Here is a 15,044-nt window from a genome sequence, read left to right on the forward strand (position 1 = left end):
AATATATTCAAGTCTGGAATTTATATTTATAGAATCCCTCATCATATTCTTTGATCAGTATCCTATCTACTTTCCTACATATTCATATCTATTCATGAAAACTATTTGTATATAATGACATTAGTATTTGTCTTGGTTCATTTCTTAGATTTAAGATATCATATTAACAAATATGATACATGCAGGAAATATAAACTTAACCTGAGTCAATTTTATATTTGATAATATAAAAAGAAAACAAGGATAGAAGAAAAAATCCTAAGGTTATAAACCGTGCCACACACAAGGGCAAGGCAGTGAAAAGTGACATTTTTTATTACAGATGACCATTGGCAGTTAAAATGATAAGAAACACCTTTTATGAGAATACAAGAAAGGAATTATGTCACCATCAGGAAACTCTTGAATGAAAAATAAATAAATATTCTCATGTAGCTCTTTTTAATTTAATTATATTGTGGAGTAACATAAAGGGAACACAAATTCTCTTGCTGCCTAAGGTTCAGCAAATATGTCTGTGCTTCCCTTCTGTTATTTATACCAACACAGATGAGGAATAATGATAATTGCTATCTTACAAGGTTTTGAAAATAATTAAATCATGTAATTTATGTAAAGAACTTGGCATAATGCTTGGAACAAAATTGTTACTCCATAAATCATCATAAGAATGACTGTTTTAGAAGCATTTTTATACTTTACAAAGAAATTCTCTCTACCATTAAATCCTTCAGCAAACAAAAAGCCATTTTACATAATGTCTACTTTTTTAGGAAACTCCTCAAAGTGAATTTGAGTCTGTTGAAAGCTTGCATTGGCCCTTTGAGAAAGTGCAGCATCTTTGAAGTGCAGGGGACTCGGATTGATGGGTTCCTTCCTCTTTGGTGCTCATTCTTAGCTCTTGTACAATTGAAACAGAAAAGACAGGGCCAGGGGGCGTTCTGTTCCACAATGGTGATTCTATAGAGCTGACCCAGGCCCTACATATGGACCGCAGTAGGTGGATTTTATTTAAATTAATAAGATTGTTCTATGTTTAATTCATGATGCAGGGACTTAAAAGCATTGCGATAGGGAGGGAAGGTCAAAACATAACTCATTGCAGATCATATTTCTATAAACGGCAGGATCCCCTTTTTGAAGTGGATATGCCAAATATCAAAAGACACACTGATAAAAATCAACACGTATAGACAGTATGTACCAAACTCTGAACTCTGTGACTTTTATTTTTGTTCTTAGTTTGCATGGCTTTGTGCACAACTTAGAAGGCTGTGGTTTTTGCTCTGAAGGAAGATGAGGATATTGTATTTATTATCTTGAGATGTAGAATCCTACATGGACCTTACTCAAGTGCTTTTCATTCCCCATAGCTTGCATAGAAAATGGTTGATCACTTCTAAAGGGAAAAAATCAACAGGAATGTCTTCCCTAAAAATCATATCCCCAAAGCATCAAAGACTTTGAAAGAGAGCAAGAAGGGGCATATTTGGGTAGTGAGTTAGCAGGGAAAGAAGGGGAAGAGAAAAATGACTTAATTATATTATGAACTCAAAAATTATTGTCATTATTATCATCATCATTATTATTTATTTAAAGCATATCCAAGACAGCTTAAACGAACTGGAAATGGAAAATAGCCAAAAGTTAAGGGTTGATCTCTTGGTTTGTTTTTTTCTTCAGTTCATTGCTCTTTGTACCTCTACAACAGGCTGTGTGTGCAGGGTCAAGCAAGGATGGGAGAAGATCATCAGTCAATTTTGCAGCTTGCTAGCTGTTAAAGAGAAAGGTTGGGTTGAAACAGATGACCACAATGAGGACTGGGGATTATCTGTGACTTTCAAAAGCCATTGTTCTCCTATTATTATGAGACCCAGTGGTGGGCTGTAAGCTCACTTCCTCATTCACGCCCATAGTAGAAAGTGAATTCAGAAAGCATCCCCATAGAGCCCTGAACTCAACTTTCAATTGAGAGTAATGTACAGAAATGTCTTTCTCTTTTAAAAGCAGCAATTAAGTCAGACACCTTTTGAGAAAGCCAAACTCAGCTGTTTGCAGAGCTCACTATTTTCAATGACTTTGTGGTTTTGCAATAACAATGTAAAATATGCTTTCAGTGGGGATTCACTTTTAATTCTGTACTTCTAAGTATCTGCTATCTTCCCCATATGTTTCTTGTTGTGTACACTGAACAGCAAAATAAAACTTATCTTGCAAGTGCCGTCTGGTGTTCCAGTGGTTGTTTAATTATTCTTAGAGAGTAGAAACTGTCACTTGTTAGAAATTTTACAAGTCTGAAAAGACTGCTGTAGAAGAGGTTTTGTTTTCCTTCATTTGTGTTGAGAGTTTTCACACTGGGTCAAAAAGTGTGCTTCCATCTGTTACTAAAGGGTTCATCCTGAAAGTAGAAAAAATACAAAGAGGGGAATAGAGGTGGGAGGGGAGGGCTCTGCTGTCTATGAACTGCTACTGTTCAGAGTCACTCTATCCCTCTCCTTAGAAAGCACAGTGAAAGATGGTTAAATAGCGATAATGGATTGCAAATACGGGAACTCTTATCTTTGGAATTTTAAAGTAGACAGGAGGAAGCAGGGCATATTTTGTTTAAGGCTTAGTCTTAAAGCCGAGCTTTTATCTTTTGTAGGTCATTCTCTGCTTGTGTGCTTCCAGAATACATATTGAAGCTTTGGGGTTCCGACAGAAATCACACAGAAAAGTTGTTATGTAACAATCAGCAATTTTGGGGAAGATTTAAAATAAAAATATTCCCCTAAACAGTGTTCGGAGAATGGGGAGCTGTGGAACACTGATGTACTTGTCAGGGACATGGGGATAGTGGATACTGTTTGTCATTCTTCCTCCTCCATGCACTGATCCATTCGCTCATTCAGAGATTTTCCTACGATCAGTAGTAGCTCCTCTCATCTGAAAACACCTAGGATCTGATAGGAAGTTCATTTTTATTAGTAGTAGTGCAACTTCTGTCTCTGCCGAATCCAAACACAGATGATAATTCCAGTTTAGAGGGGCTTCAGAAGGTGACAAGGGATATTCTTAATCTGAAGCAAAGGAATAGTTTATTTAAATGACCTCTCATCTTAACTGTCACTAACCCTGTATCCTCGAAGCTAGTTCTGCCATCTCTGGTCGATACAATATTCTCCCTTCTCCATTCTTAAATAAAAGAAGGAAAATAAGAAAACAACTAACATGTCTTCAATCCAAAGAACGAGACCATTTACCAGGAGACTATCTTAGTGCAGCTGCTCTGCCGGGATGAGACAACCAGAGCACAGTTTCCCTTAGTATTCCTCAGTGGAGAAACCCCTGGTCCCTCAGCTCGTGTCCTTGGACTGCACAGGTCTGTCCTTGTAGACTTGGGTCCTCCCTCCAGTTTCTACCTTGAGAGCAGTCTTAGGACTCACTTTATTTTCACTTTCCCCAAATTAGAAGTTCTTGGTACTTCCCCAAATTAGAAGTTCTCAGTAACCTACTTTTATCCTTTTGAAACACCTAAGGGACCAACAGGATTATGAAAGCTCTTCCTCCTATTAATGTTACACTTCAGTGAGGGTGAAAAGTGCTTCCCATCATAGACTTTCCTAAAATCAGGTCCTTCAGTATTCTTTTCAATGACTTTTAAACTTTCACACCTGTATTTACTCATAAATATACTTATTAATCAATTGCATTAAGTTTACCTACTTTTCAGTCTATAGCATGGGCCTTCTGAAAATTAGGCCCATTTGACCATAGCTGTGTTTAAGACCTTCTGTATTTTTCCTAGTACCTAGAATGTAATAGCTCTTAGTCCTAAATACATGCTGAATCCACCATCCTTTGATATACACCCATCAAGATGTATTGAACCAGATGTTGGGCTAGGTGACATTGAGGTTGTGACAGACTCAAGGGACAAGCAGTTCTCTTGCTTTCAAATCTCACTCCATTGGCAGCTGCATGCTCCTTTTGTCTAGCCAGCCCTGAACAAAGGTTAGAGGGTGAAGCAAGAACAAGGACCAAATTCACAAACTGCTAGATCCTAACACTTGCAGCATTCTGGGAGCATTTTAAACTGCAACCTTCAATTTCAAGACTTCTAGTACACATCTGACTAACACTTGCAACATTTTAACTTTGTAACATTTTCACTGTGATCTACTCAGTGTGATTAACAGTTCTTCTAGGAACCGAGGATAAAGTCCATAGGACAGGATCCTCAAGTACTGAAGGCCATTTCTCACTTTCTGCTTTCTTCAACTCAGACAGCATGTAAAAGTCTGCCTTTTGGGACTGAAGGCCACAAACCACACAGGCTGTTGGGGCCACTGCAGTTTTCTCTGCCTACATTTCCCACATTTTATGATGAGAACTAATTTTCTTGATGGCTGAAATTGTTTTTCTAAATAACAAGGTGCTTAATTTGAACATTACACAAAGGAGATTATTTCAGAGATTAAATGAATGGAAGCCCTAGGCGCTGAGTAATTTTATACAAGAATGGGTGAACGGGCACAGGGAATAAATGGAAAGTGTGTAGTTCTTTGGATAGACAATTATAGTTAGCATAAAATATTCAATTAGTACTTATGAATAAAAGTAAAATCACAGACTTTTTAAAATGAGACTTTGGTAGCTTGCAATTTTCTCTCAAAAAAACTCTGGCCAATTTATCATTGATGGAATTATTATTTATCATCATTGTCATCATCATCATCATTATGTTTAATTACCCAAAATATTAGGTACCCAATTCCTTATCAAGTTAATGTTTCATAACCTCTACAGCTTTTCTTACTAAAGCTTCCCCATGAAATAAAACTGTCTCCAGGGACTTACATGACAGTCACTGTGAAACTTCTAACAATAAGCTAAGGACTCAAAATGCTTATATCTTAATTGAGCTTTACAAGAAATCACAGTTTGTCACATATATTACAGATTATAAGGAAACTTATCTTCCCTCTCCTCTTCCTCAAGAAGATAATGTCTTGGCATAAAATAGGCATTAAATTCATTTGATTTACTCTTTTAGCAGGACAGCATTTTGATCTCTATGCTGACTCAGAGAATATATAATCTTCAAATTAGTATTAGTATTAAATATAATCTTTGATAAAATATTTAATACTAATCATGTTAATACTAGTAAATGAAATATTTGAAATAATATCTGGAATGTATTTATTTTTTAACTTAAAGTATATCTTCTTTTTTCTTATATTTAGATGTTATTTTATCTTACCTTTACCACTCAATAAAATTAACAGATACTTTTTAAATATATACTAATAAACTCAGGGAAACTTTAAATGAGATCATATAGAAAATTTGGATTTAGATATGCAAGTGTAGGTATTGAGATTGAGGGGAAAACTAGTTTGGGTTTGAAAACAAAGGCCAAGCAAAATCAGGAATCCTGGTATTTCATAAAAAAATATACATTGCTTGAGTAACTTAAGACATGTTTTTATAAACATTGAACCTATTTCACCTAAACAAGGATGGCAATTGAGAAATACTTAGACTTAATGACTTAAAGTACAAAGCCAAGGTCAGCTTCAAGATTAGTTGCTCCACCCACTAGTCATAAGCAGGAGCAGGAACCACTGCTTCTCTTCTTTAAGTGATCTTTATTCCAAGGCTGTTTTTCCTGCATAAGTTTGATAGAGAGATCACAGAAGAATTGTGATGTTTCCCTTCTCACTTATGATCAGGGATTCTCATCCTTAATACTGTTGAAAATTGAGCAGAGTCATTTGTTTATGTGGAAAGTCTGGTTCATGACTTGTAGAAAGCTTCTTATTATCATCTTCAGTGGCATCCCACAAGCTGTGACAATCAAGAATGACTCCAGGGACCTAGAGATGGCTTACCAGCTAAAGGTGCTTGCCAGTGAACCTGAGTTCAATCCCTCAGACTCACATGGTCAGTAAGTCTACCTCCAACTACTTCCAAAAATTTGTCTGATATCCACAGTCAAGCCCTGGCATACAGTCTTACAAAGTGTGGTGGTTCAAATGAGAATGATCCTCATAGCTACCAGTTGGTGGAATGGTTTGAGAAGGATTATGACCTTGTTGGAAGAGAAGAATCACTTAGAGCTGGGTTTGAGGTTTCAAAATCCCATGCCCTCCCAGTTAGCTCTTTCTTTCTTCCTCATGCTTGTTGAGTCATACATAAGCTCTCAGCTACTACTCCAGTGACATGCCTGCCTGCCTGCTGCCATGCTTCCTGCCATGATAGTCATGGACTCGTTCTCTGAACCTGTAAGCCCCAATAAACTCTTTTACTTGGTCATAGTGTCCTGTCACATCAATTAAAAAGTAAATTAGACCTACAGAGTAAAGAAAGAGATGCTAGACAGATGCATAGATAGATAGCTAAATGATTGGTTGATTGATAGATGATAAAATGTTGGACATATAGAGATCGATAGATATAGATAGGTGATAGATAAATAGATGATAGATAAGTAGATGATAGATAGATAGATGGATAGATAGATAGATAGACAGACAGACAGATAATGATGTATAGATAGCTGATAGACAGATCACTGATTACAACCTATGCCAAGTATCTTCTAGGAGGCAAAATACATCATAGTTGTAGAAGAAGAGCTTTCTAGAAGAATAATGAGAATTTCCAGAAAGCCTAAGAAAATAACTTCCCATATGACATGCATCTTTGGCATTCTCAAAGCTCTCCCTTCCAGGATGGTTAGAAACACTTGCATGAAGAATAATGTGGTAGTGAGGGCACAGGTATGAGTGCACAAGCTTGTACACATACACACACACACACACACACACAGACACACAAAACTCTGGCAATAAGGAAGGGGTCAACTTCTTTCAGATGTTTTTGTTCCCTGTGGAAGGGTAAAAAGAAAACCAAAGTTGAGATAAGAAGTTAGTTTTCTTACCTCTTCTTTACAAGCAATTCCTCCAGAGCATCGTTAGCCTCTAAACAATTTTCTGTATTATTTTTTTTTGTGTGTGTCAATATCATATCTGGATTTCCTTTCATTTGTCTTCTTTAATATTTTTTTTCAGTGCTAAGATTTAAACCTAGTGCCTAGTGAAAAGCCAGGATTCTCTCACTAAGCTCACCCAAAGGCCTCTACTGTGTGTTCTAATTGGGCTACATATCAGAGGTTTTCAACACATGATTAACAGTCAACACTGATTCTTAATGACTTACAGTCAATTCACTTTTAAAAAATTAAGGGGGCTAAAAGAATAGAAAGTATCTAATAAGTAGATCTGCTTAAGGAAAGTGTTAATACTGACAAATCTAATATGCATATAAAATACCCATGTTCTTCTCAAAGGTTACATTTTGAGAAACCATATTTTATAAGCAAGAAATACAACATAAATAAGCATAAACATAAAATAAAACATGTGGCCTTAAACATGACAGTCAGTAAAGAAGAGGTACAATAGAAATAAAAAGATTACTTGAACAAGAGGAGACAAGCTATGCCTTACAGATGTTTGGCCTATGTGTTCTTTCATTCACTCATTTATTCAATGCCTTTGTAAAGCTTACTCAGAGCAATACTTTGCGTATCAGAATACTATGAAAAATCAAATGTACATGTTTTCTCCAGTCCTTCACATGTCATATTTCTCTATCTTTTATTGTGTACTCTCTGCTAACTGATTGTGTTATATATAGCCATTTTTGGACAGATTATGAATAACTATACCATCAATATAAAGAACTATTCCAGACACCACATATAACAAAGGTATATAAAACATAGAATGGTTCTTTTGCAGCCCTCTACAAGAAGCTTCCTATGAAGCAATTTCCTTCCAGATGTCTGGTGATGATCCTGTAGAAAATATCTCTGTGGTGTCAGCCAGATCTCTTGGCTATGCCATCTGTATTTACTGAACAAATGGAAGTGGTTGAGAGGTCTAAGCAGAAGGTGAATATTCAGTGTCTCAAGTACAGTTCTGAACATCTTATACACTAGAATCAAGCCTCCTGGACTTACTTCTATGTAAAAGAGACTAGAATGTGTAGCTTTTGTCTTTTGACATCTACTTTTATCTAAAGGAAACTTTAGGCCCAGAAAAGAAGAAACATTACAGTATGAAGAAAGCAGGAATGAGAAGAGTGGGTATGAGAAGGTAGCAGCCTTAACCTAACCAGGAAGTGTAAGAAAGTCATTGGTCTTTAGCATCAGTTTTTAGCAGCTCATTAGCCTCTTCCAGGGACCCATGTAAGCACTACTTTCCGAATAAAAAATAACGCCACTGTAAACATGAACTTGAATCTCGAAAGGGTTGGCTGTACACTTGTCTGCTGAAAGGGAGATTATCTATGAACCACCAGCCGATCCACAATTTGAATGTAAGAAACTTGCTAAAATATTCATATTATCAACTGTTCTGATTACAGAAAAGAAGATGATCATAGAGTGTAGGTTAAAGTGGACCTTTTATGCCTTTAATTCTGAGTGGCTGCTAAACTTGGAGGTTGCCAGATCCAGTCTCACTGTCCTGATTAAAAATGAGGGGTGTCCAACTCAAAACCAGAGTGACTTAAAGATGTTTCATATAAAGGGGGTTAGAGCTAAAATTAGCTATTGTGGGGTTTCTGTTTGACATGATTATATAGTAAACTACCCACAGACTTGTCACACAGAAAAGGCTGTATACACAGAATGGTTTTCTTATAGGAAAAATATTTGTGCAAAACCTAATTTTGAATGGAATGAAAGCACTCAGTAACTGCTAACATTGTCTAGGTTCACATTTAGAGTCAACTACAATTTCTTTTAGTCACATTCCACCCTAAGTGAAAACCATTGATAATTTTATAAAACACACTTGAAACCTTTCAAAAACCATGCTCAAGTTTCTGATCATCGAGCTTTGTGTGTCAGACTGAATGTGAATTTATTGAAGTATTCTCCATTGGCAAAAAGGGTTTACTTTACCCATTAAAAGCTTACTCAAATGGATATCAGATATCTCTTGTCCTATTGGATGATGTAATTTAAGTCTGAAACTCTCTGTGCTTTACTTTAACCAGGAAGTTAAAATCTTTCTCAATGGAGGCAATAGTGCATGTCACTGATAAGGAGAAGGTGATCCACCAGGTCACAACTTGACCCATTCTGGACAATCAGTGAATGAAACTCATCTGCTCCTACATTGTGTGGTACCAATAAGCAAGTTTATTTTAACCCATCAAATCCCTTCCATGATTGAAGCCAGCTCTTCCTTAAACCCAGCACATCCTGGCCATGTTGTATCCCCTTTTATGATACAATCATAGTACAGATGCTGAACTACTGTTTTTGCAACCATGTATTAGAAGTTAAGGGAGAAGAATAAACACATAACATATAATTCTGACTTTTTACCCAGCTAATACTGGTAATACTTGACAGAGCAGAGAGTATAACCAAAACACACAGGCTCTCCAACCCAATCATCTTACAACTCATTTCTTACCTCTAATATGACAGCAATGCAGAGCTTAACAAAGAACAAAACACAGTGATCTGAAGCAATAAGACAACTCTTACAGGGAAATGGGGGCTTTGGGAGGAGCTATGGGACAGGATTGTCTGCTAATTGTCCATGTTTTTGATACATAGAGCAACTGTAGATGCATCGTGAAGGATGGACCACAGCAGGCAGGCACACTCTAAAGGATAGTCATAGGGGAAAGGGATGATAACTTTGATGATTAATTTTGATTGTCACTGTAACACAATATAGATTCATGTGAGGAATGAGGTTCAATAAGGAATTGCCTGGATTAATTTAGACTGTGTCCATGTCCATGAGGAACGTTCTTAATTGGATTAACGGAGGTGGATATGTATCTATTGAACCCTTACCACTGTAAACATAACTCGTGAAATACTCTTAGCTTCTGAAACTGACTCTGTTACGATAGGCTGCAACCTAGACTTGTGAGCTAAGCTAACATCTTTCTTCCCGGAGCTGTTTTGTAAAAGTATTTTTATCCCAGAAGGAAAACTGAGACAGTATCCATTCTAGATTCCTGCCAATAAGTCAAGATTGTGATATTGGTCTGATATCAGAAGGCATGGTGACTTGAATAAGAATGGCTCCCATTGGCTCATTTATTTAAATATTTACTCATCAGAAAGAGGCACTATTTGAGAAGGATTAAGAGGTATGGCTTTGTTGGAGAAAATGTGTTACTGGGAGTGTGCTTTAAGGTTTCAAAAGCCCATGTCAGGCCCAGCACATGCCCCATCCCCACCTATGGGTCAGCTTGTAGCTCTCAACATCTTTTATAGCACCATATCTGCCATGCTTACTGCCGTGCTCCCTCACCACCATTGTCATAATGTACTATGCATCTGAAACTGTGAGTAGGCTCACAATTAAATGTCTTCTTTTATATGAGTTATTGTGGTCATGGTATCTCTTCCCAGCAATAGAATTGTGACTAACACTGTAGGTCAGGTGAAGTGGTTGGGAAGGCTGGTTAGAGACTACTACCATTGTTAGCACAAGTTACAACTCCAGGACCATGCCACCCATTCAGAAATCTGAACGAGAAAAGGTAGATGACTTCTTGCTTATGATGGTTCCATTCACTTTATAATACTACAAAAGTCATACACGTTCACTGTAAGTCATTTCAAATTTTGACATTTCCCAAGGATCAGAATCCATACATTGTTACTTTTCCATAGTGCTGAGGACTGGCCATGAGTGAGCTCCTGCTCCAAGTCAGTGGTTGAAGTAAATAACCAATAGTCCACAATATACTGTATTGCCAGTGCTTGTTGTGTATAGCCAGTTAACAAATTGCATGAGATTTTACAAACTCTCCATTATACTGTGGTGATGAGCTAGATGATTGTACTAACTACACAAGTGTTCTGAGTAGGATTAAAGCAGGCTAGACTAAACTCTGATCCTCAGTAAGTTAGGAGGATGAAATACATTAAGATATTCTGAATGAGTCTATCAGGGCATGACTTTATTCTAAGTGAGGAACATCTGTATTCTTCTTTGCCAAATTCCTCCTCTTGAGGAGGAAGACTGCCAAGCTTCAACATTGTGATTCATCTTCTGTCAAAAATCTCTCCAGATCAGTATTTCTTATCGCCCATTATTTTTACTTCCTAGAACAGAACTTGGCATCTGTCTACACTTAAATATTATGTTTTATCCAAATAGATTGTGGTCATCCCAGGAGCACCAGCAGGGAACTATTAGCAGACACTATATATTAAGTCATTAAATAAAACTACAAATACATGTTGTGGAGTCATATCTGACCAGGAGGGGTTAGAAAAATGGTTTGTTTGATAAAAGCTTTCTCTATAAGTATAGAAGACCCAAATGTGAATCTCTATCATCCATGCAAAAAGTCAAATATGGATGTGCATGGCATACCCTAATATTCAGGGTAGAGAGATGAATGGGCCTGGGATCTCACAGGACAGTCAATCTTTATGAAAAAAAAAAAAGAATCTTTATGTTCACTGAGAGACCCTGTTAAAGGAGAAGAGAGATGGAAGAAGACATCAGTCAGATATACTCCTCTGGCCTCTGCAAGTGTGTACACACCTAATGCTCCACATATTGTCCTATCTCACACACACACACACACACACAGACAGACATACACACACACAGAAACTGAACACACAAAATGTGATGAGAAAGTATCTGAAATAAAATAATCAGAAGGGTCCACCATAAAGTAAAATGTCAGACTATGGGACAGAAATTTTCTATAGCTGTGAATTTGATCAGTTTGCTTCAATTTCAAGCCCCCTAAACACAACTATTTAAATTTCACCAGCCTTTAGAAAGCATGTAATTTTATAGGATGGATGGAATGTTTTCAAGTTATGGTTTTCTTTACTGTTATAAAAAATTACAATTATATAAAATGAAGAAGATAGATTTATTCTCTATCTGCAAATTGATCTTTCTATATTTACCTTTCTATATCTGTCTTTTTATATCTGTATGATCTCAGATAATTTACTAAAAACTAAAACTGTAGCTCTGGAGAGATTGCTTAGCAGTAAAGAGCACTGATTCTCGTTCGTGCAGAGGACTCGAGTTCAGTTCTCAGCACCCAGATGATGGCTCACAACCATCTAGAACTCTACTACCAAGAGATCAGATACCCTTTCATGACCTCCACAGGCACCAAGCTTGCATGTGGTACACAGACACACATGTAGTCAAAACACACATATACCCATTACAAGTGAATAAAACAAGAAATTAAAACTTTGCAACATCTTCAAGAGACAGATGAACCATGCTACATGTTTCTTTTTACACTGAGATGCTGCATATGATGAGATGCTGTTGTTTCTCTTGGAATAAAAGGAGGGTTTAGACTTCTTTGGTTAAAGTCAGAGAACAAAAGACAAAACATGCAGAAAAGATAATTGAATCAAATGATACGGGGAAGTAGTGATTGATTTTATCTTTCTCAATTAATCCCCTTCCACAATTTTATTATTTTGTGATAATTTTGTTTAGCTGACCAAATAAGAGTTTTCAAGCCAAAATTATTACAGCTTCAAGGCAAAACCTAAAAGAGGACTTTAGAAACAAGGGGAGACCTGGAAAGGGGAGAACATTTGAAATGTAAATAAAGAGAATATCCAATAAAAGAAAAAATAGAAACAACATTTAAAAAGAAAACAGAAACAAAAATGAACATGGATGTTTCATGCTCCCTTGATTGGGATGATAGCAATTTGATTATTGATTACATGACATTCAATTGAATTTGGCACTACCCTTGAAAATCCAGCAGATTTAGCAAGTCCTCTCGAGAGTCTAGACTGGCATTTCTGTTTGTCTGGTTATTTGTAGGAAATCCAAAGAATGAAGTGCATCTTTTGCTGATAGGCTCGAAAATATTTGAAAAACCCAGTAAGAAATCTGTATCACTTACAGAAACATGGATGGAAACCAGAGGACATCATGTTCAGCAAAATAACTCAGATTCAAAAGAACAAATATTGTATGATTCATTTCATATATCGAATCTAGATTTAGCAACACACACACAAACACACATACACACACACACACACAAAAGCAGAAGAGAGACAGCTTAGAGAGCAGGTGACGATAAGAGGAGGAGGGGAAAATAGGAGAGGTTAATAGAAGGAGGTAAATATAAGAAAAGTACAATGACATTTATGCATGAAAGTATCACTATGAAACCATTTATTTTACATGCTAACTAAAAATATTAGTTAAATTATATCAGTATATACTAACATCAGCAAATAAATTGATAAGATGTCACATACAATAGCACCAAAATATAATATAGAAAATAAATATGATGCTAGACAAAAGTGAAGATTTAAAAGCTAATGCATTTATTTGCATGTGCAAATAAAGCAATGGTTCTTACGGAAATTAAAGCAGAGAAAGGGGGTAATAAAACATAGTTTTTTCTCATGAAAATAGGAAATTTGGATCCAGTTCAGCAGCTTGTTTTTTTCTTTCTTTTTTTTTCTCACATAATGAAATTCAGCTGGGACCAAGCAAAGACAAACTAGAAGGCTCAGTCACCAGGCTGTTCTGTAGCTTCCTGAGCTGATGGAGATTTGATTCTGTTCAAAACTCTAATGCTGCCTGATGATAATAGTTCTCTCAAAATAAAAGAAAAGCAACCCTTCCATCCTGCATTTTATTCATCCAACTATTTACAGAAATACATGATCTTTACTTTTCTCTTACAGAGACTTAAACTAGTATCCAGTATCCTAAAGCAAAGGACCAATTCACAGAGCCATTAATAATATACATTCTAAATGTAAATCACCCATGACCTTCCCTATTCTACCATATAAAGACTTCTGAGAGAAAGAAGTCATTGGAGGATGTAGGATGCCAGGATGTAGTGAACTCCACATTTTGGTCACGTTCATAACTTGGTGTGTTACTATATAAGACAAGAGCAAAAATAAGAATGTCCTCTGCCCTTTCCCTGCCTTCCTGCTCAGAAGTAAGCCTGTAACAACGTTATCAGTCTTTCTCCTGATGGATATCATAAAACCTTCATTCCTAAACCCAGAGGAAAGGAACATCCTTATCTTGGAAAACAAAGAGATTCCAAGAATTTGAACCACCACCCTCAGTGGATTTCCTCCAGTTTGTTTGACCACTCCAGACCCCTCTATCTTCCAACCGCATTTTTCCAGGATTATCTACATCAACCCAGCACAACCATGCAGTTCCCAGTTTCTTTGAATCTTTGTATCTACTCTTGTGTCACATCAGTATATTAAAGTTGCAAGATTGCTTCCCTAAATCTGTTTTGTAGATCACAGAAGACCATCTACTTTTACAGAGACAAACAGAAAGCCAGGGGAAAACATGGAAGCTGTTCCAGCAGAGCGACCATTAACCAGCCAAAATCTTAGGTTATTTTAAAGGTTTCCTATTCATAGAGAAGAACAAATATTTAGGTTTGATTTGTCTTGTATGGTTCCATAGCATAATGTTTTCTATTTGTCTTTACAGGATAAATAAACCTTACTAGAAAGGCTTGAGACAAGAAATGCTTCAAATTTCAGTTCTTTGTAATTTGGGAATATTTGCATAGACATAATGCAATATATTGGGACTATAATACAGAACTAGCAGGAAAATCATTTATTTCATACATACTTTAACCAGAGCCTAAAGATATAATAATGTTATGCAACTTTTTGACATGGCCGTGTATTGAGTTCATCCTGTGGCATGAGATCATGGTTGGAATTTCTGGCTATTAGACAAGCAAACATACATACAGAAAAATTTCTAGAGTCCTGAGATTTCAGGTATTGTAATTCTGCATGCTTGATCTGTGTGCCCACATAGTATTCTCATTCTGAATTATTTAAGTTCTTTATTTCATCTCATACCTAGAGTAATCTCACCAGCTCACTTGTGTCTGTTCATAAATGAAGAGCAAATTCAGAGTTTGAGAGGATAAGAGCAGCAGTCAAGATATCAATTTGAGGTTGTTTTTAGACTCCAGTCGCTACTATGAAG

General features: G+C 36.5%; 1 protein-coding gene across 1 annotated transcript in view; it reads right to left on the reverse strand.

Moving 5' to 3' along the window:
* Angpt1 (angiopoietin 1) overlaps window positions 1–15,044 on the reverse strand; it is a 237,252-nt gene that overhangs the window by 155,659 nt on the left and 66,549 nt on the right. The gene's annotated exons all lie outside the window — the stretch shown is intronic.

This window comes from Grammomys surdaster, unplaced genomic scaffold, assembly GCF_004785775.1.
Source record: "Grammomys surdaster isolate TR1022 unplaced genomic scaffold, NIH_TR_1.0 63, whole genome shotgun sequence".
In the NCBI taxonomy this organism is placed as follows: Eukaryota; Metazoa; Chordata; class Mammalia; order Rodentia; family Muridae; genus Grammomys; species Grammomys surdaster.